This window comes from Solenopsis invicta, chromosome 10 (genome assembly GCF_016802725.1).
Source record: "Solenopsis invicta isolate M01_SB chromosome 10, UNIL_Sinv_3.0, whole genome shotgun sequence".
Classification (NCBI taxonomy): domain Eukaryota; kingdom Metazoa; phylum Arthropoda; class Insecta; order Hymenoptera; family Formicidae; genus Solenopsis; species Solenopsis invicta.
The window spans coordinates 2,115,270-2,138,036 of NC_052673.1; the positions used below are offsets into that span (position 1 = coordinate 2,115,270).

Genomic DNA, 22,767 nt, shown 5'->3' on the forward strand with positions numbered 1-22,767 from the left:
TTTTTATTCGATTATTGAGCTTTATTTATCGATGAAAATAAATCTGTGGAGATACGAACAATTGAGGCGTGAAATATCGGTTGCAAATTGTATCGTTAATTATGAATAAGTAATAACCTAATTTCGAGATAATTTTATTATAAATACAGTATAAAAATAATTTTTGCGATATTCCCTTAAACACAACTTTTAATTTCCAAACATAAAATAATATTCTAATACGTAGGTTACTATTTATGTATCTGGAACTGGCAACACTGGTGTTGTTAGGCACCATCTGACATATCCATCGCAAAGTTTGATATTTTTGACAGTATACATGCTTAGAACACTTGTCATACGGATGCCATTTGTGTTATTTACAGTAACTTGAAAATTTTATCTCGGTCAAAAAATGAAATTAACTCGTGAAAATTTTCGTGCGATGATTTACTACGACTTTTGACGTGGATTGTCTCATAAACAATGCATCAATCAACTCACTTCGATTTTTGGTGTACCATCGATTTTGAAGTACCATCTAAAACCATGTATATCACTGGTTTAGTGAATTCAATCGTAGCCGTCGTTCGCTTATGGATTTTAAAAATCGTCCAAAATTGATTGTTGTGTCAGAAAACATCAACGCTGTGCGCAAACTAATAATGCAAGATCATCATGTGACATATTGTGAGATTGAAGCATCTCTGGGTATTAGTATGACGATAAGCATACACAAAATTTTACATAAACATTTAGCCATGAAAAAAATTTATTCGCGTTGGATTCCGCATAATTTGACAATTGCTTAAAAAAAAGCTCGTGTCAATTGATGCAAAAGTGCTATAAAAATTGGTTCAAACGTATGCAAAAGTGTATCGATCATTGCGGAAATATTTGGAAAAACAATACCATTTTCAATGATAAATATTTGTTTTTGTTTATTATTTCAGATACTGAGATGAAATTTTCAAGTCACTGTAAACAACATAAATAGCGTATGATAAAATGTTCTAAGTATGTATACCGTCAAAAATGTCAAACTTTGCGATGAATATGTCAGACGACGCCTAGCAACACCAGTGTTGCCAGTTCCGGATACATAAATAGTAACTCTCGTATTAATTTAAAAGCTTCGAGAAAATAATATATAATGTAAGTGAATAGAAAACTTCGACTGAAATGTGAAAATACAGTATGAACGAAATGCCTTGTCGGTCAGAGTTAGATATTATGTTGATATTTATTGTGTGATTGTATATATCTTTTCAAGTACATATAAAACTGCGCACTGAATAATTTTTTTTGTCTTAAAACACAATTCTATGTTGAATAAGAAATAGTAAAATCATTGAATTAAAAGTTAATTTAATAATAAATGTACAACGTGGTATTACTATTTTTTGTTAAATTTAGAACTGTTTTAAGACCAAAAAATTTATTCGGCGCACAGTTTCGTGAACTTAAAAAGATATATAAAATTACACAGTAAATATCAGCATTATGATCTAGCTATGATCGATAAGGAATTTCGTATATATTGTGTTTTCACATTTAGATCAAAATTCTCTATTTAATTTACACGCCTCTTAGCGTTAAGCGAGATTTTTTTATTTATTAATATATCGGTCGCATTATGTGCAAATGTGGCTTTCACAAAGCAAAGTTACATCTGCGCATAATGCGATTGATCTATCAATGAATTAAAAAATTTGCCTGTTTTTACTACTCATTACCGGTTGTTGCGAAGAATATCACCACATGTCTCAGTGATCGAGTTGGCTAAGACATTCGTCCCGAAAAGTCGAGAGATTCCAGGTTCGATCCCTTGTTGAGGTGCTATTTTTCGTACAAATTCTTTAGTTTTTTTAAAAAGAAAAGAGTTCTCACATTTAGATGCTTTTTAGCATTTACTTCTTAGCATTAAATTAACTTTACATTTAGTAATATTACTATTTATTGTAGTAACGCAGAACTGTGTTTTAAGAAATATTTATTCGGTAAGCAGTTTCGTGAACTTAAAAGAGCATATAAAATCATACAATAAATATCAACATTAAGATCCAGCTATTACCCATAAGACATTTCATTTATATAATATAATTTATAACAAAAAAAAAAATCATTTTGTATTATAATTATGCATTATAATTACGTCTTAAATATAGTTAATAATGATAGAGGATACTTATCGCTTGTACTTATCACGGTTCAAAAATGTTCCAATATTTTCTTGAAATACAATAATAGCAACTACGAATCGAGCTATACAACCAAGAAGAAAGATGATCGAAGTTAAACGCCGAGGAGAGAGCTGAGACCGAGTATCGCGTTTGTACTGGCCGGCTGGCGACTTCTATCATGTTCTCTTTTATTCCTCGGTCGCCGCGGCCAATATCTACCACGGACGCGCTCCTGAAACCTTTTTCTTTTTTTGTTCACCAAGGCGATATCGATAATAACACACATTTCTCGCTTCCCTTCCACAATCTCTTTTTTTTATGTTTGTAAGCGGCCTTCGTTATAGAGCTAGTCCTCATGTTTTCGATGCTAACGTGATCATTATTTTTTGCCTCCATCATTGTGCTTGGTACAAAACGTATCGAACATCATGGTGTTCAACAAAACATGGTTTATTATTGCCAATCTTAATCTCGAAAAATACTCTATGCAACGTGCTTATTTGTCTTTGAAAATGATTACATTTTTGAAAATGACTACATTTTTTTAAACGGTATGCGTGATGCGTGCAGTATACAAATGTAACGTGTATGTACACCCATGGAATTTGATTCTGTGGAAATTTTCTAAACTGAGAAGTCACCACTTTCTACATACTCGCAGTTTATGATTAATGTAACGACTAGATTTTATTGGTCGTTACGTTAATCATAAACTGTAAGTATGTAGAAAGATAGCGACTTCTTAGCTTGGAAAATTTTCCCATGGACAGAATCAAATTCCATGGGTGTACATGCGTATGTACATACGTACATGCATTTGTGTGCGTGTACACACGTGAATGCGTATGTGTATCCGACATTTAGAAATCGGTAATTGGTAAAAAAATTGCAATTAATTTTTATATAAGCATTTAGTTGTGCTGAAACGGCTGTGTCAACTTAATTGACATGTAATTGAGAAAACTTTGTTTTATCTATTTACGATTTTTAAGCTGATATTCCAAACTTCAAAATAATTTTTGTTAGTATAGGACAATGGACAACTGTCCCAATTACTGCCACTTTTATCAATTATAATAGTGAAATAAAAAGTGTGAGAGCATTATGTACTAAAAATGGTTTTATTTTAATCCTTAAATACATTATAGCGTCTGGGAGACTCCATATGAAATTTTGCTTGCTGTGTTGTAAAGATGGAATGAGATAAGAGATTCCGAATAGGAAAGAGGGGGGGGGAGGGAGAGATTTAAAATCTCACCTTTCTATTGACATAGTTGAACAATTATATTAGTTAACTAGAGTACAAACAGCACGGCAGCAAAGTTTTGTTAAGATCTATGAAATCCATATTGTGTATGAGTATAAATATTTTCTGCGTAATCTTAAACAAAAAAAAAAACCACGTTCGAACAGGTTTGTTCGCGTATGGAACTCGTATATGCTACTCTGTCTAAAGTTAGAATATAGTGCTGTGGAAAAGGAGGCTTCTGTGCGGAGTCTGAAATTATCATGAAGCACATCAGTTTTCAATTTTAGACTTGAGTTAATCAAAAATACCTCATATTCGTCTTGTTAAATACCTAATTATACTTTTCAATAGAAATAACAATAACATAATTTTTTTGAAAGTATAACTCTTTAGCTTTAAAACGCTGTATTTTAAAGTCCTTAAACGTTTTTGTTGCAAAAATATAATTTTTTTTAAAAAGTGTATCTTTGATCAATTTTTTAATAATTTAAATGAGACAAGAAGAGCTTCAGAGCCGTGCAGGGTGTTGTGCGCCAATACAAAATAAATACCAAGATAAATAAAGTAAACGTTTCGACTATCTAATAATTAATCATCTTCAGTACAATGTTTGAATCTATAAAATTGCAACAATTAAATAGCAAATCATATCACAAACTTGACGCAATATTAATCAATAAATTAAGATCTTACCGAATATATCCGCGATATCAGCTTACGCAAACGTACCACATTAAAACGTGCTTAACAAAAAATGTTTTAGTTCGAAATGTATTCTCGAAGAACGAGTGAAGGGACATCGTTTGCGGCGCACAACACCCTGCACGGCTCTGAAGCTCTTCTTGTCTCATTTGAATTGTTATTCGTTAGGAGCCTTGAACTTTGTATTTATTTTCTAATTTTTTTCAATTTTGTAATTTTCGCTTAATGATTTTTCCTTTATAACTTTGCAATAATTTATTTTTCGGTAATGCTAATTATGCAGTTACATTTCTGAGATTCTAAACTTTCATTGAAAAAAAATTTTTGAAAAATATGGATTGGAACTGAAATTATAACTTTTCAAAGTCGAGTGAGGTCAACCAAATCGGAAAATATGTAAACGTAATTTTCCGAATTTAATGTGTTTAAAGATTAAATTAAAACTATCATATAAATGTATACGTGGTAATATTGAATATATAAGTAGCATATGCCAATACGTAAATAAAGAAGCAATATTAAATATAAGCGGCAATAATTGGAAGGATAATAGCATTGACTGATAATAGGTTTATTATCTTATATATTTATTTCTTTCATTATACAAGTATAAGAATATTATGTATTAAAAATGTTTAATGTGAAACTAAAATTATCATATAAACATAATAAATGTATTACAGTAAATAGGGAGACAATGTTAAAAATATGCTACAATAAAAGATAATATTTAGAATATCGATTGGCAAGATTGACAATAATAAATTCATACCTTGTATTTATATTTCTTTAATTATATTTAAATATTTAATTAGTTTTCATATTTGTTGCTTTTGCTTTGTGTACATAAAAGCTTTTATTTGAAAAAGTGTGATGAAAAGTGTTTATATATTCAAAAAATTAGAAAATAAACATATCAACTGCCATTATGTGCTTAAAGTTACAGTAATTAAGATAATTACTTTATATTTTTATAGACTAATCGTAAAACTTATCTTCAAATCAACAAAATTGTAGAAATTGTGTTAAAAATGTTTCTACAACTTTTACTAAAATCATCAACAAGTGTTGACTTCGTCAATAATATTATTAATTTGGCAGATATTAATATTCAATATGTTGATGAATATTGTGTCTCTATAAATAAATGTTGATCGTCCATCGATAATTTTTATTTGTAAATTTCAAATTTTTAGTCACATGTGTTCCTATTTTTGTAATTTATTTTTAAATTTTTCTTAATACTTGTACACATAAAATTTTACATTCTTAAGTTAAACAAATCTTTATTTTGTTGGTTAAAAATAAATCCTTTAAATTTGATTTGTTTCAATTCCCTCTTCAATTTCTTGTTTTTTCTAGAACGATGAATTCAAATAAATTATAAATTAGTAAAAAATACTGTCATTCTATGATAGAGTAAAAAAAGTGTGAGTATAAATAAATCTAATTAAGTATCTTAATATGACAACATTTTAATTTGTCTTAGTTTGATTTAATCTTGGATGTTAAGTAAAAGATGTTAACAGAAGCAATATATACCCAAATATTATCGCAGATTCCGAAAAGATTTAATTACATTTGACCATTTTGTTTTGTCTCAAAGTTTAATTCTTATGTATTTATAACAACAACTCAAAACTTTCTGTGTACATTACGCGATAAGAATTCGCGCAAAGATTATAACGGTGCCTTCATGCGATTCCAAAAATTGGATTGATCTTATCGCAATCCTATTTCGGCACTTTTATCGTAAAATTGCAAACACAATTACTCATAAGACCTGAAATATTAAAGTTTTTTTCTCTCAATTTACACAAACAACTGGAAATTTATTTTGACCTGTTTTCTTGGCTTTATAAAAATATGTAAAATATGGAAAATTTATAAAAATAATCTCTCTCTGTTAATAGTGATATACGTATGAATTTAAATATTTCCTTTATGATTATAAAAATATAACAAAAATATAATAATAAGAAATACAAGAAATATAAAAAATTTAACAATCGGATATTTTATATTTATTATTATAAAAAATTTGTAATAATAATTACACTCGACAGCAAAAAGCATCACTTATTTTGACTCATTTTCAAAACTGACTCTAACAATAAGTCACAACTGTTATAGCTATATCTTTATTGTAATGAACATTTTCGATGATCAAACGTTTAGATTTAATTTATAATGGCAAAGAAAGAAGTATACGTTATTTTAATGTTTGCAATATTTTTAATTTTATAAGTTGACTTTTAGAGGTAGTAGTTTCAGTGAAAGCACTGACACGTCTTCACTAACTTAATAAACTATAACTTATTAAATTACTAATCAAGGTAAGTTTACATTTTTATTTCGGTTTGTTAAAATCAAATAAAACTTAATAAATTGTTTACAAGATTATCGCTGGTTGGAAAACATTAGTGTAAAATGAAATATTAATATCAATTTTTTTACGCTCGTATCAATAAACAATGAATAATATATGGCCGAGAACAAGCTAGTCTTTGCTTTTTTGAATTATAATTTATCTTAATCTTAACAACCAAGAAATGTAAATTATTGCGGCTGAAGAAGGACAAGTACGTCCAAAACGTTCCGCTAACTGTACATTGGTTGCTAAAATTAAAATAAATTGTAATTCGAAAAACCAAAGAATAGCTCCACCTTATATTATTCATTGAAATATTAATATTCTAAAAAGTTGCAATACAAAATGAATAATGTGACATAGCGTTATGTGATCTCGCTTTGTTGTAATATGCAATTTGTCGTTATTTGACTGCGTTTGAACATTGTGATTTTATTGATTGGCAATAATTTTATCTCGCTTTATGTCTAATAATTTGTTGAGTGCGCGAGCCTTTTCCCCTTCTTGATACTTTTCCTGCTTGTTACATTGTACTCATGCGTTATTGTAAGAGGAACAATAAATTATAACTTTGAGAAGTAAAAGTTCGGAGTCTCTTCTAATCTTGTGTGCTTCAAAATAAAACATTAAGAAAACGAGAAGCAACAAAGAAGTAGAGCCAGAATTGCTGAAACGATGTCAGCAGAACTCATCTAACATTAACACGCTTGTGATTAGTTTGTAAATCATTGTATTAATAATCCTTATGTAAACTTGTATAAATGAATAGTAAGATATTTGATAGGATTGTAATAAAATGCAGTTATACAAAGTTTTAATTATTTCATATGTGAATATATTGTTGAATGGAATGTCTTTGAATGATAAAAACCGCAATATGTATGTATATATACCATGCAAATATTTAAAGGTATGTAAAATAATAAGTAAGTAAATTCTTCTTTCTGGTGACAATTCGACAGAAAGATTTATTTGCTTATTATTTTATATATTCCCCGAGGGGGATAGGACAACATTTATTAAATTATATGACGAAATCTTGCATAAAATTTATTATCAACAATTAAGTAGGTACATTTACAAAAATACAAATATAATAGATGTAAAAGTATTGACCTTTTAAAATATTAATATTTGTTCAATTAATTTGGAAATAGTATTTCGATAAAACTATAAAAATATGGCGAATCATCTTATTGTTAATGATATATTTGCAAAATTAAATTTGGAAAGTAATTATTCTATAATTAAGAAAAATATTTTTAGCATTATGTGTAAAACATTTAGAAATATAATTAATCCAAATAAATGTTTACAGAAATGCACAATTATCCTAAATTATAATGTAAAAATATTGTTGTATGAAATATTACACATTCGGCATGGTAACATTTTAAATAAAGAATCGAACGGTTTTGGAAATAATTGTAAAATATTTATGTCTCAAATTTAGATGTATCTAATTTTTGACAAATATTGTTTAGAGATTTTATTTCAACAAAACTGCTTTGTTCTAACGTATCATCTTAGCGCAATTATTCAAACTTTTCGTCAATTCGTGGTGCTATTATTGTACAATATTCGCACAATATGCCTATGACGGTTTGAAAGGAATAAGAGTGCAAAACATATATTTAATTGTTTTCAACATGTTGAATTTTTACTAAAATTTATGACTCGGCATGTGTAATTGGCAACTTGCTGTCATGTTACTCTTTATGTACAGCGATAAACCGTTTATAGTAAATATATATAGCAAGTTGACAGCAAAACATGCTGAATTTATGTGATGTCAAACCAAAGGCAAATGAGGCACACACCTTGTTCTAAATTTGCTAAAAACTAATGCCTTTTGTTTTTGGCAACATTGCAGAAACAACACAGATAGGTGTCTTGTCAGGGCTTCTTCACGCTTTTTAAACTTGGACGTATTATTACACAAATATATGTACATTTGAGTGCTTTTTTCGACATTTAATATATTTGTTCCGTTGTGCATATTTCAAGTTACGCAAAGTTAAATATTAGGTTGTTCGGAAAGTTTCATGGGATTCTAAGAGCGTGGTGTATTATATATGTTTCTTCAGCCGAATAAGCGGCGAAGTACTGCTTCCAGCTGGATGAATTGCTATCGCACGGAAGCGCCCTGAACTGATCAACAGGCGTGGAATACCACCATGATAACGCCAAACCTCATGTTGCGATGTCATTCCGTAGACAGCTACTGGACTTCAAACAAAATGTTCTTTCTCCGTATTCCTTCTTGCTTCGTCTAAATATTACTTATCTTTGAAAAATTTGCTTCGGGACAAAAGTTAGAGTCCTTTAAAGCTCTCAAAATTCACCTTGATTAATTTTTCGCTAATAAGAAATCTTCGTTTTGGAGCAAGGGTACACCTATCCAAGAGAGGAGCCAAAATCATTGAACAAAGCGATACATATTTGCTTCAATAGTTATTCTTTGAATAAAATATTCTGGTGTAACTTACATAGAAGATTTGAAACAAACTTTTCGAACAACCTAATAATAGCACAGTAATTTACTAATGTAATCCCTTAAGCTATTAATTAACATCTCAACAGACTTAAATGATCCGTATTTCAAAGTTAGGTATATTAGAAAATGGCAATAATTCGTTCCGAAGAAAAACCTAAAGAATTGTATATATAATATATATACAGTGATTCTTGATGTACACAAAAGAGAAAAATAAGATTTATAATACTGAGAAGTTCGGAAAAAATTGATGGTAACAATAAAATATCATATAAAATATAAAATACATGCATGATATCATGTTCCAATTTTTTTTTTATTTCTATGTGATCAAATTTTTATATATTTTAATATTATATATATATTCACGCTCATTTTCAGATGAATTTTGCGTACAAACTTTCATATAACAGCAATTTTTAACATAGAAGTATTATTTTTTAATCGCTTTTTTAAAATAATTTTTGAAAATCGCTCTTTGTCAAATCCAGGATTAATGATCAGTATGAGATGGTGATTGCTCCCATTATTTGTTTCTTTTTGTTTTTCAATTATTTTCATCTTTTAATGCATTTTTTGCATTTTTGTTCATTCTTTTAGAATCAAACATTTTTATATTTTATTTATCATAGTATTTATATGTATAATATTGTATTATTAAAGTATTGTAATATTATAGTACATTAATTATATAGTGTATCATATTTTTCATTTTATGCATTAAAGTATATGAAAATTAATACTCGTTATTTTCAGAAAAAATAGTTATTTAAATTGTTATTCAAATAATTTAATTTTCGTATATTTTAATAAATAAAATAAAAAATGTTTGATACTGAAAGAATAAACAAACATGGGCAAAGATAAATTAAAAATTAAAAAATATAAACAAAAACAAAAAATGGGACAAATAATCAACCACGTTCTCATCGTTGGTCCTGTATTAGATGAAAAGTGATTTAAAAAATTTATCATTTCTATTTTGTCCTTTATACATCGACATGGGCTCGTTGTCTCACCACTTGGATTGCCTGCCTTCTGTTTCTGGATAATGACGAACAAAATGAATTTTCGAACATTTGACTGATTTAAATTTGCTTGAGGCGGGAAGAGGCAAGAAACTTCATTTACGGATGTAATTTACGCATGTTTCACTGAAGAGGATCCAATAAAGGATTGAAACATTTGAATATTGTTGTTAATAGTAATCGATTATATTTGTACGCACAAATAACCGCGCTGGCTCATAGAAAGAATTTATTTTTGTAATTATTTAAAAAAATTTGATATCTTTTTATTAAAAATTACTGTAAATATAAATATATTAAAATATTTACAAGTTTGATTATATATAGAAATAGAGAAAATTAAAACATCTTGTCATGTGTGCATTTCATACTTTGATATGTTATTATTATCAACAATTTTTCCCGCATTTTCCGGCATTATAAATATTTTTTTTCCAAAATTGAAACGTCCGTAATGTTTTTATAAAGAACACATTAACATACACGCGATGATCTTGTGTTTGGCTTTTTATTGGCATTACTTACTTCGTATTTTATTTATTTCAATTGAGCCTATTTGGACTTTCATTATTTTTCTTTTTCATTACATCTAGAAACACTGTGAAATTAATTTTATAAGTTTCTGCTCAGGGCGAATTACCCGATGAGAACAGGTACGTGGATTCTATCCACGTGTATTATCTAAAATTCGTGGATAGGACTTCATCGACTTGATATCCACATGAATTCTACGTGGACACTTCAACGTAGATTTTAATAAATTTCATCCACATAGAATTACTGATAAAATTTGACAGAGATTAAGATAGGTGACAGCAATGTAGATTTCATAAGAATAAATTCACATCGACTTATCCTGTACAATTCGCGTAGAATTATTGGTTCGATTTAAAGGAGATAAAAATAGGAGTTAGCAACATAGAATTCACGTGAATTTCTTCATTTTGATTTTGAAGTCCAAGATTTCTTTCTTGAACATAGTACTGTTGAAAAACATAAATATTATCAACAGACAAAATAGATATATAAATGAAGAAACCTCGATCTGCATCTCAATGAGCAAACAACATTTTTTAAAAGTTTTTTAATTGTTTTAAAAAAAAATTTTTTTTAATATTCAATTTGATTATTGTATTATATTGACATATATTTTCTAGTTACATTCTTATTTAAACAAATAACAAAAAAATTATTCCAGATATTATTCCGCATTTATAAAAATCAGTAAAAAAACTATAATTTTATATATATTTATATAAATAATATGGTTTAATTATACATGGTTCATCTTTTCAATAATATATATTTATCTAATCTATCAGTTATATACAACAAAACACATTAGCATAGTGTTCACAGGTCATCATAAAAGATCCAGCTCGCAGCGATCTTGGAAGTCAAGCGTCGAGCGCGGTCACAACTTGGATGGGTAGCCGCTCGGAAATTTCTAAGAGAAATTTCCCGAATTTTTGTTTTTTTGAAAAATGTTTTTTAAAATGTTACAAAAATATTGTTTTACTCGTTGAAATTATGTGGTGTAATAATATAATATTTATATGGATATTTCGAAAAAATTCATAGAAGAATTCGAAACATCGATTAGATTTCAAGGCGGATTCTAGTACCGTTTTTGAATGGACCATCCATTCGATTGGTAGATTCCATTTGGATGATCCACGTGAAAAAATCGTGGATTCCACGTACCTGTTCTCATCGGGAATTGTGGCTATTTTCATATACCTTCCTTTTACTATCGTAATAATTATTCAATAAGTTTATTGTAATTCTACAATCTACAATTTACATTACATGTATTATAGATTTTCAATACTGCAATCTATATGCGGAAAAATTATGTGTACACATATGTACATTTGCATATATTCTGCAGTATATTTCTTTTATTTTAAATAAATATATAATTTTATAAAAAAACATTAACTTTTGTAAACAAAATCCAGTTTTTAAATCTATTTGAGTGAAGAAGCCACAATTCCACCTTTGTTTCTTTACGATCCATTATGTTGTATCATTACTTTTTTACAAATAACATCGTAAATAGTAAATAATTCATATCTTTTAGTCTAAAATCGATTGAATAATACATTGACAAATGTAATTATTAAGTTTATAATTCAAAATATTGAATATTAATAAAATTATTGTACAAAATGTAAATTGGACCCATATTACCACCTCTCCTCTATGTAAATGTCTTATAATATAAATATATCTTATAAAATTCGCGGGAATAATTTATATCAATGTGTGAATACTCTTGTTTCATAATATTGTAAATAAGACACACCCACTATTGTATAATAATTAAAAATATAATATTTAGTATCTACCTATTGAGGTGAAGCGACTTACGTGACAATTATAATTCATCTACCGTTATTAATTCCGTGCTTTGACCAATGCAAAAAAAAAAAGAAATTCTAATAATGATTGATGGTTTTATTCTCGCTGTTTAATCGAGAGAGTTACGACTCGTTTTTACGACAGTCCGACATAAATACACAAACATTAACAGTTGCGACAAGACAATAACGATCGATGGGTGAATTAATTTAGAGTCTCGCCATATATAGCATAAAATCATACTCAAACTAGAAAGATAAAAATATTGTATATCAAGTTAAAATTTTTCTTATTAAGTAAAATTTATTTTGTTTTTTTTTTCAAGTAAAAATTATCTACGAATTAATCACAGGATTTCTGAAAGAAACATCTGGTTGTTGTTGAACATTTTATGTATAATTACTAACAACAATAAAAAATATAAATAACTTTTCTCAACGCGTTTTCTATTTTGGTCTAATTGTAATAGAAATAACTATTATCGAAATAGCATTAATCGACTTTTACTTATTTTCCAATCATATTGAGTTATTATTTATTATACGAAATACTATAAAATTTATATAAAATATAATATATTTCCTTAAATTGTAACATTTATAAACATAAGTAATATTATATTTTTTTTAAAAAGATAATCCAAAAAAGTATATTTTTAATATATAATTATTTACATATAATTAGTAAGTTAATTATATTTACATAATATTAACTTACGAATTATTATTTTTATTAAATTAGAGAAGTTGATTCAATTTAAAAAAAATTTAATTTTGAACGCATTTTTTACAATGGCCAAAAAATTTCTATTTAAAAGTATAAGTTTCATTCAAATATTGTTTATAATCATTTCACTCCACTCCTACGCATTGCTGGAAAAATCGTATAACTATTAGAAAAACTTGAAAACTATGAACTTCATGTTGTATATTGCGTTTGTACTTACATTTTTTTTATATTATTTCTAACAGACTAAAATACATCTTTGTATTTATCACGCTTAATTGATTGTATAATTGAATGTAAGGATAAATTATACTCCGTAACATTTTCTTTTAAACAAAGATTCTTAATAAATTGTTACTAAATAAATATGACATCATTTTTCTTGCTTGCTTTATACTAGTTTATACTTATAAATGCTGATACTGATACGAAACGCGAGAAAACCGTACTTTTTAGAAAGAAAGATATGGATACGTTGTATTATAAAATGTCTGCAAACCAAACAGAAGCAGATCCGACAATCTCTTTCAGCATTTCGAACGCTTCGTCATGCATTATACACTGTTGTTAACCTCTCGCACTCTTTGATTGCATTAACTTTGGTTCTCACAGCACTTATAAACATTATTTGTCTTTCTTTAACATTAACATAAATAATAAGGATGATAAAAAATGATACTTAAGGGAATACTGAAGTCGTGAATTTTACCGACTGAACAACGACTTACATACATATGAGTATGACTTACAATATATACATAGGTTTATGAAATATAAGTACGTCATTACATACTACTACTACATAAATATCGCACCCACACTAAGGATAAAGAACAATGTTAAAAAAGGCAGTTTTTTGACCATTAATAAAAATATAAAAAATAGTAAATCTACAGATTCTGATCTGCTGAATATAATGGTGCTGTCAGTTTTCATTAAAAATGTGGGGAATTTTGTGATTTTTCAGGTTGAAATCCTATTTTTCACCCTCTTTGTAATGCAATTTTCAATAGGCATAAGTTATTTCATGTGAAACTTAGTAAGGTAAGGTTCCTAATATTGTTGAACAAAAATCTAATAGATAAGATGAATTTGAAATAAAAGGTACAAAATGGCATATGTGAAGAAGGCATGTGGAGAAGAATAGATGAAGATAGTTGCCGCTTGAAGTGTTCGTGTCTATTCTTTTCCACCTTATTTGCGACAGTCACTATTTCCCACAGCATTATTCCCATACAAAATGATTATGGGAATAATGCCATTGGAAATACATATATTAATGTACATACTTTAATTCTAGAATAGGAATTCCAAATTTGTAAAAGTAATACACACGAAAAGTTATTACAAAATTATTGCATTTACTCGGTTAAACAAGACAGACTTCAGGATCCCCTTAAAGATTTGTGAACGCCAAATGAAAAGGTTGGCGTAGTTTGCTTTATTTACAAGGTGCTTCAAAATTAAATATCAAGATTCGGAAGCGTATAAAGAATCAAAAAACAAAGATAAAAGTCCATTAAAAATTTGCTCGTTTTTGCTTCATTTTGGAGAAAATCGTAAAAAATTAAAAAAAATTTTTTTATAATTCAAGAAAGATTTCTTGAAGCGGTTCTGAAATGATATTGAAGCCACATTTTTGTACATTATAAAAGAGATTATCATTATCCAGTATATAAAAAAAAAAACAGTCATAGAGATAAAATTTGAAGATAATTTTAGGATTAAACCTCCAATTAAATTTTTATCGCAATATTCACATTTTAAACGAAAAGATTTCGCATCGTTTCCGTACAAGAAAGCTATTAAACTGCACACAAGTTGAATATTATTCCGGCAATAGAACGATTACTCATCGTATCGTTCAGTTTACTGCATTCCGATCATTAAGCCAACTGCCATTCATGGTGGCCCCACAGATAAAGCTGTTTTATTCGCGATAACAGTGAATCTCCTTCTAAGAATACATATATCAAGCTTACTGTATTAAAGAACACAATTTTTAGATGTGTAGGAATATTATGAATAAGAGGAAAAAGAATTCAAAGAGTTTAATTCCGTCTTGCGCTTTTATTTTCCAAGAACAAAAACTAAATTAATCATCTTTTTTATATGTTATAGTTAATATTAATACAGCCTTCCTAAACCCACTTTTTCAAAAACTAAACACTGTATTAATACTAATAAAAACATTTCCTTAGAAAATTAAAATAATAAAAATTTATAGCTTATGCAGTTATGATTTTTTTTCTGTATAAAATTTGCTAAAAACAAATTTTTGAAAAACAAGAACAAAATTTACATTTTTTTGCAATAGCATAGTTTAAACAATAGTGAGTATATTATTAATGATATTAGATCATTTTACGTCTTTGTAGCTTCTGAAAATCGGTTTTGATTATATATTTCTCGTTCATATTTTCCTCGCAGTGGCTTAAAACATAAAATTGCTATACAGCGTAAACTTATACACCTCTCCGTGAAAATAGATAATAACTATGAAATCTTCATCTATAATGTTGACAGATATTTCATGATTTTTTTCCACATTTTACCTTAAGGTAGAAAAGTAGTGTCAGATTCACAAACAAAGTGCCCAAAAAATGTATAAAGTAGGTGATTTCAATTGTAACCTTTAATTTTAAACTTTGTTGTGTTTAATAAAAAAAAAGGTAATAATATGGATACCATAAATAATATGGCTACTCCAATTATCTTTGTTATTAGGTGATGAATTCCACCAATTGCTTATAGAATTATTTGTTTAGTAACTTGTTTTATATAATGACGCTAATATGTCAATACACAATAGCTGACAATTGTTATATGATATGTTTACTTTTGAGCATTTCGAAATTTTTCAAGGTATATTCTAATATTTAATTAGAAGAAAAACGGTCGTGAAATATAAATATATCTGGGGTGGTAGAATATCATGATCTCGCGTTTAATATAATTCGTGTTTAATTCTAAGAACAACTATAAAAATTACTGTTTTACATTATATTTAGACATAATATAAGATGGTTACTGGTCATTAGTGTTTGCTGTGTTTTTATAAAAGCTGAATTTCAGTTCTGCAGGTATCAGAAATTTTTACAGGTATATACTGTCTACGTAATTTTGAGAAATATGTTATATATTAATTTTTTTAACTTTAGTCTAACTTGAAGGCCTTAAATGTGAATTTCAAATAATATTATTGAATTTAATGTGTGTCGTAATGTATGTATGAAATCGGCAAATAAAGTCACGTTATATATGGGCTACGGTTGTGGAATTTGGTTATCTGCCATGTGCATCTTCCTTGCGACATTACAATTTTATTGTAAATGTTGTATAATGTTTATGGAAATAAAAAAGTTATTTTAAAAAGTTTTAAGTTTAATTTAAAAAAGTTTTTAAGACGAAAAAATTATTAAAAAAATTTGTTAAATAAAATGTTTTATGAAATGTTCAAATAATCTTGTTTTGCGACATTTTTGTGTGTAAAATCTACGAAAGGTCATTAATTTTTTTTTTATAAATAAAAGTGCCTTTCATGATATTACTTGTTAATATTTTACGATTTCCCTGCTATTCCACAAACGCATCCTTTTTCCCTGTTCAGTAAATTGTAAATTACGGTCGTTCTACATATATACCCGATGACCTTCTACCTATAGGGTTTAGTAGATAACTCTATGACTAATATACTAACGCGGGTTAGAATTATATCGTGTTAATATTTACTGAGTTATTGTCAAAAAACAAAATGGTATTCCACAAACCCCTCCTTTCCTCTACACATATTTCCTAACTGTTTTTAAACTTAAGCGTATTATCACATAAATGTATACACAGTCAAGTATTTTTTTTGTTATTTAATTTTATATTTCGGCTATATATTTCGAGTTATGCAAAATTATTCGATAGCATAGCATTTTATTAATGTAGTACCTAATAATGTAAATATCTAGAAAGTGTGCTAGTAAGATGATTACTATTGGAATTTTTATATCAAAATATTTGTTTGATAAATTGATTCTAGAAGAATACAATCAAGAACATTAGAGATATCATTTTATCTTTGTCGTTTACCGAATGTTAAACAAAGATAAAATTCACTCCGGTTACGCATAGCGTTTTTCATTGGGATGCACGGAGTGCGCACTAGAAACTCGCCGAGTTCAGGCGACACTGCGTGAGTGCAGTTTCTTGCACGTTCAATGAAACACTCGCGACTTGATGAAGGCGCATAGTAATATGCAATTATGAAATTTCTGGAAACGTAGTTTGCAACAAGTGCTTATAAAAATGAATCGTTTTAAAGATACACTGCCTTATTAGAATATATACGTTTTGTTTCTTTTCGCACTTGCATAAAAAAATTATACAACTTATAAGATTGTCAGAGGTTGCAATTAGTGATGTGCAATTTTTAAAATATAAAATATTGTAATTTAAAAAATGGATTTTTTTAACTGTAATAATTATCTAATTATCTAACGCAAAACAGATTAAAATGTAAAAAAAGTTTCGAATTTGCATTTTTTACGTGTTCAAAGAATAAGTGTGTAAGCAAAAGAAAGTTTAAATAAAATATTTTATTGTATGTACGTTTCGTTGAAATAATTCTTTAACAAATTTGAAATAATCCATTAACAAATTTCTTTTTATTTCTTCTAATCTTTTCAACAGAGCCTCTTGTTGTCCTCTATCTCCACTATAAACCTCATTTACATTTTGTTCCTCGTATCTAACCATCCGGCGCAGTCATATTGCACTGAACTGACACCGTTTCTCGGAGCTCGTGCTGAAATCTCGCACTATAGTGCAAAAACTCGACACTAGACTTCCCAATGAAACAGCGCGCACAGTCTTAGCGCGCACTGAAACGCCCAATGAAACGCGTTGCTCGCGGCGAGTGCACACTCAGTGCGTATTAGTCCTCCCAATAAAAAACGCTATCAATGTTTCTGCACACAGTCATACTTTAGCTTGTAATTCATACGTTTCTTATACTGAAAATAGTGAGATGGCTATTGACTTCTTGAGTGCATAATGTTCAAGAAACTGTGTACTGCGATTCCTTCTGGAATCGGAAATTTGAAATTGACCAAAGGCTAATTAAGAAAAATTAAAGGCTAAATATGGAGTCAATGTTTAATATGTAAAATGTAGATGCACATGGTTTGCACTGAAATTAAAAAAGATGAATACATTTGCAATTTTTGCAAGTAATATATTTTTTAGTTCTATACGTTTTATTTTATTTTTATTTTGTTATTCTTAAGGTTATAAGTTTTCTTTTAGTTCAAGATTTTATAAATTTTATAAAAGTTTTTTATTTTATTCTTCTTTAGACAAAAAGACAATAAATGAAGTAAAAAAATTCTGTTTAAAGGTTTAAGAATCTAAAAGTTTGTTTTGTAAAAATTGTTCTTTAACATTTTGTCTGTGATCTGTTAATTGAGATCGGCATTTACTTTTATTTTAAAATATCACTGTTATATTACAGAAATTTCAATTTATTTTAACATATTAAAATCCCAGCAAACAAAAAGTTACAGTTATATAAATGTTAGTTGTAATTTCCCACTCAACATTGTAATTGTTATATAATATACTCGTTATATAACAGTAACATTGTTGAATTACAACTAACATTTATGAAGCTTTGTGTTTGCTGACAATGAGATATATATTTTTGTAACAAAATACTGTTGCGTGCCCGCCCCGAGGAAATGTCTAATATTGATTCGCGCAAGGCGATCGATAAGCGCGACAGAAGAAAATCGTTCCTTGTCAACGGCTGTCGTCGTCTTGATCTTTCTTATGAACTATAACGTTCTTATATTAAAGTTATCTTTTTAAAAGTCTGTCTTCTTATTTCGGGAGTGCGCGTGTTATTGTCACAGCGTGAGTGTGTGATAACGAGACGACCTTCCCGGTTGTAACAATACTGTATTTTTTAAACCAAATCCAATTTTAAATTTATTTTTGAGGTAGCCATATTATCATCTCTTCTGCTCTTTCGATTATGTAATACGTCATATTTTTATAAATCATATCCCAAGTATTATACATACATTTCATAATTTTAAGTCTAGAATTTATTAAAGAACAGTTTGATAAATACAATTGTTAAAATTTTAATTGAAAATATTAAGTATAAAATATAAATAAATGCCGTATTACCGCCTTCTCCTAGACATAAAAATATATTTTACTAGTTAAACTAACAATTAATTTTATAGCAAACTCCAACCCATGTCTAAATTGTAGGCTATTATTATCTACTAGGTCATTTTTGAAGCCACATTTCTCAGACGCTCTTTTTTGGATTACGTTGCAAATATTAATTATTACAAAATACAAAAAAATATTATAATATAATTATATTATAATTATAAATAGAGAAGAGAGGAGGGGTAAAATGACGACTTTAAGATTTGTTGATTTTTGCTAATTTTTGTGATAATGTGAAAATAACAATCTATTTTTTTTACATTCGCTAAAACCTTATTTATCATCAGTAAAAATTAGAAGTTGTTAAATAAACTAGAATTTTTTTTAATTTAAATTTTTTTAAGACATGTTAATTTTGTCATCTCGCCCCCATATGCGGGTAAGATAATTTTTAATACCGAGTAAGGTGAAAAACAATCAAATAAAATTACAAATGTACTCTTATAAATAAAAAAGATTTATTATATAATAATATAATAATCTTATACTATTTTGATATTACAACGTAGTTAATTGAAAAATGTAAATACATTATTGTTTTTAGCTATACAATATTGTGATTTTATAAAGAAAATACAAATATTTATTATAATTATGTTATTCCTTATGAATAAACACTAAAAAATTACGGATAAGTGCTTTCAAAACATAAATCTTATTATATTATCTATTCTTATGAACAGATTGAAATCAAACTACCACAGATTATTTGTTACCATCCAAAGTCTGTAATAAATTAAATATCAGTTCGTTATTTGTTATTAACTTGGAAAAATTAACAATTCGTCATCTTACCCTCCTCTTTCCTACTACTGTATTGTATGATGAAAGACAGTTTATTTTCATCTTTTAAAATTTTATTTTTAGCTTTTGTTTAAGAAATATTATCCAAAAACGTAACGGTATGTTTTATGCCAGCTTGGTGACTTTTCTATATACATACACACACTCACGCACACACGCCCACAAGCACGCACACGACACACGCATTCGTACGCAGACAAGTATAACACTTTCTATTAGCAAATGCCGTTTTTGTCACGCTTATGACGTATATACAGTTTGTAAAATCATTTTCGTACGATGATTATTTATACGCGACTCAACAATAAAGATTAAATATATTCCTTTTACAAAAATGAATATTCATAAAAGTTCGAGGTATCTACAATTGCACGATAATTATTTATTAAATTTGTCTTTATATTAATTAATGTAATTATTTATATACAGGACTTTTTATTACATATAGATATTACTTTATAAATAAATTCAAGAATATAAAAATAATACAAAAAGTACACATACACTAGGACAATTCCGACTTAATCATTAAGATATATATAATTTTAATATTGCAATAAACAAAAAATACCAGACCTTTATAATTTTTAGTATTAAATTTTTTATTATATAATTTTATAAGGTAAATGTTATTTTTCTAATTATTTTGCTTATTCAAAATTTCATTGAACAGAAAATAAATTGATAATGTTTTATGATACAAAGAGCAACATGTTTAAAAGAAAAAGATAAACATTTTGAATAATATAAATTAAATGATTAATATGTTCACCTAATAAAATTCATTAATAAAACATAAATATACGTTATGTCCATGTGTAATAAAATATCCTTATATACTTCATTGAATTTTTAAATTAAATGTTCAACAAAGGCAAGTAATGCACACGTTAAAATTTTAAAAATTATAAAATTTTTTTTACATAATAATAATCTTGCATAATAATTAAATTTCAATAAATTGTTGTAATATAAATATCTAAATTTAAAAAAAATTACTGCACGTTCAACATCCATGTATTTATGTGTATTCGTATAAGTATGAAATATATAAAAATTATAAGTTTCCAAATGAAAATATTGTTACTGTGAAAATTCATTTGACAAATAATAACACAGTAAAAAAATTAAAGTCATAATGTCGTTTTTTAATGAGTAAAACTATAATAGCGTACTTATTTCCTTATTTACAATATTTCTAACAAAAAATTTCAAATAATACGTTTCTGCTATACTATAAAATAAGTTCCTCTCATTTTTTCGAAATAACTTCTTAATATAAAATCTTTCTAAATAAAAAGTTTTCATACCAGTAAAATATTCATATAAATCTATAAAATATTAAACAATTTTCCATTTAATGTTAATAGCTCTGCAGTACTTCAAGCGAACGGCTGTTATTTGATAAATGAATAAATTCCACGTTAAATAACTTTCCAATGATCAGGATTACATTATTTAAAAATAGAAATATTACAGATCACGATTGAAAATAGTGCCTTTTATCATAATGAATTATTTAAATACAATTTTTACAATACCATCGTTTACAATTTATTTTATTAAATAAATAATATAAAACAATAACAGATTAATGAATTAATATACAATAAATTATTAAATTTTAAATTTTAGAAATATTTGAGAATATAATTTTTGAAAAAAAAAAGAAAATATGTAATATTAATCCAAACTTTCTTCATGAAGGGTATGATAAAATGGATTATTACTATTAATTATAGCGATAAGTACTTTATCGATTGTGAATCTTTAAGTATAATAACGGACTAACAAAAAAAAGAAAAAAAAGAAACTGATTGGCTTTTGTTGCGAAATGAAAGTAAATGAGACGCGCGACCTTCGTAGTATTTCCGGGACTATGAATCGCATGTCGGTTTAGTATTATATTGCTTCTGTCTTCGCGGAAAAAATAGACGAGCAATAAAAGTGAATGCTCAATCAAGAAATCCAATGCAGCGAAAGTAAAATGAAGTCGCTCGTCGCGGCGCGACGGTGGCGAGATCCGCCTGTAATGTTCGCGAAAACGACAGTAGCAATTTCCCCCCCGTCGCGTCGTCGCGAAAATCATGGCAATCAATAACGACGCATTTTTCAAAGTAGTCGAGTGCCGTCGACCTGAGTTACTTTATGACACAGTGCTTACTCTTTTATCAAAGACATACTTAAGTGTACAAAGAACTACTACAATTGCACAAATTGTTATACTCTTCCTTGAATGATCGTTTTCTTTACATCAATTGAGAGAGAGGGAGAGAGAGAGAGAGAGAGAGAGAATCATCTCAACTTTTTATATAAAAGATATTAAACTCATCAAATATTTAATAAATATTTCATGAAATGTTTAAATTTTAAAATATGTCAAAATAAAATTCCGTAAATTAATATTTTAAATAATTTTACGTTATGTAGAAAATACATATTTTATGAATAATGCATCATATACAAAAATTGTTACAAATATGATATTTTCTTTAAAACTGCGAAACTTTTATGTAAATTCTATTTCCTAAAGTAAAGTATTTGTAATAATATATTAAAAATTTATTTTATGTATCTGAAATATATAGATTTACAATATAAATATATTTAAGTATTTTTCACTTTATGCGATT

The 22,767-nt window shown here is 27.4% G+C and overlaps 1 protein-coding gene across 7 annotated transcripts in view; it reads right to left on the minus strand.

Moving 5' to 3' along the window:
- Positions 1 to 22,767, minus strand: part of LOC105203197 (protein sprint) — a 228,264-nt gene that overhangs the window by 128,494 nt on the left and 77,003 nt on the right. The window contains exon 1 of one of the 7 annotated variants that reach the window (XM_039454555.1): positions 1,716 to 2,847. The exons of the other annotated variants lie outside the window; for them this stretch is intronic. The gene's annotated coding sequence lies outside the window, so the exon portion shown is untranslated. Of the gene's footprint in view, positions 1 to 1,715; positions 2,848 to 22,767 lie in introns of those variants that run through there. 7 annotated transcript variants of the gene reach the window in all.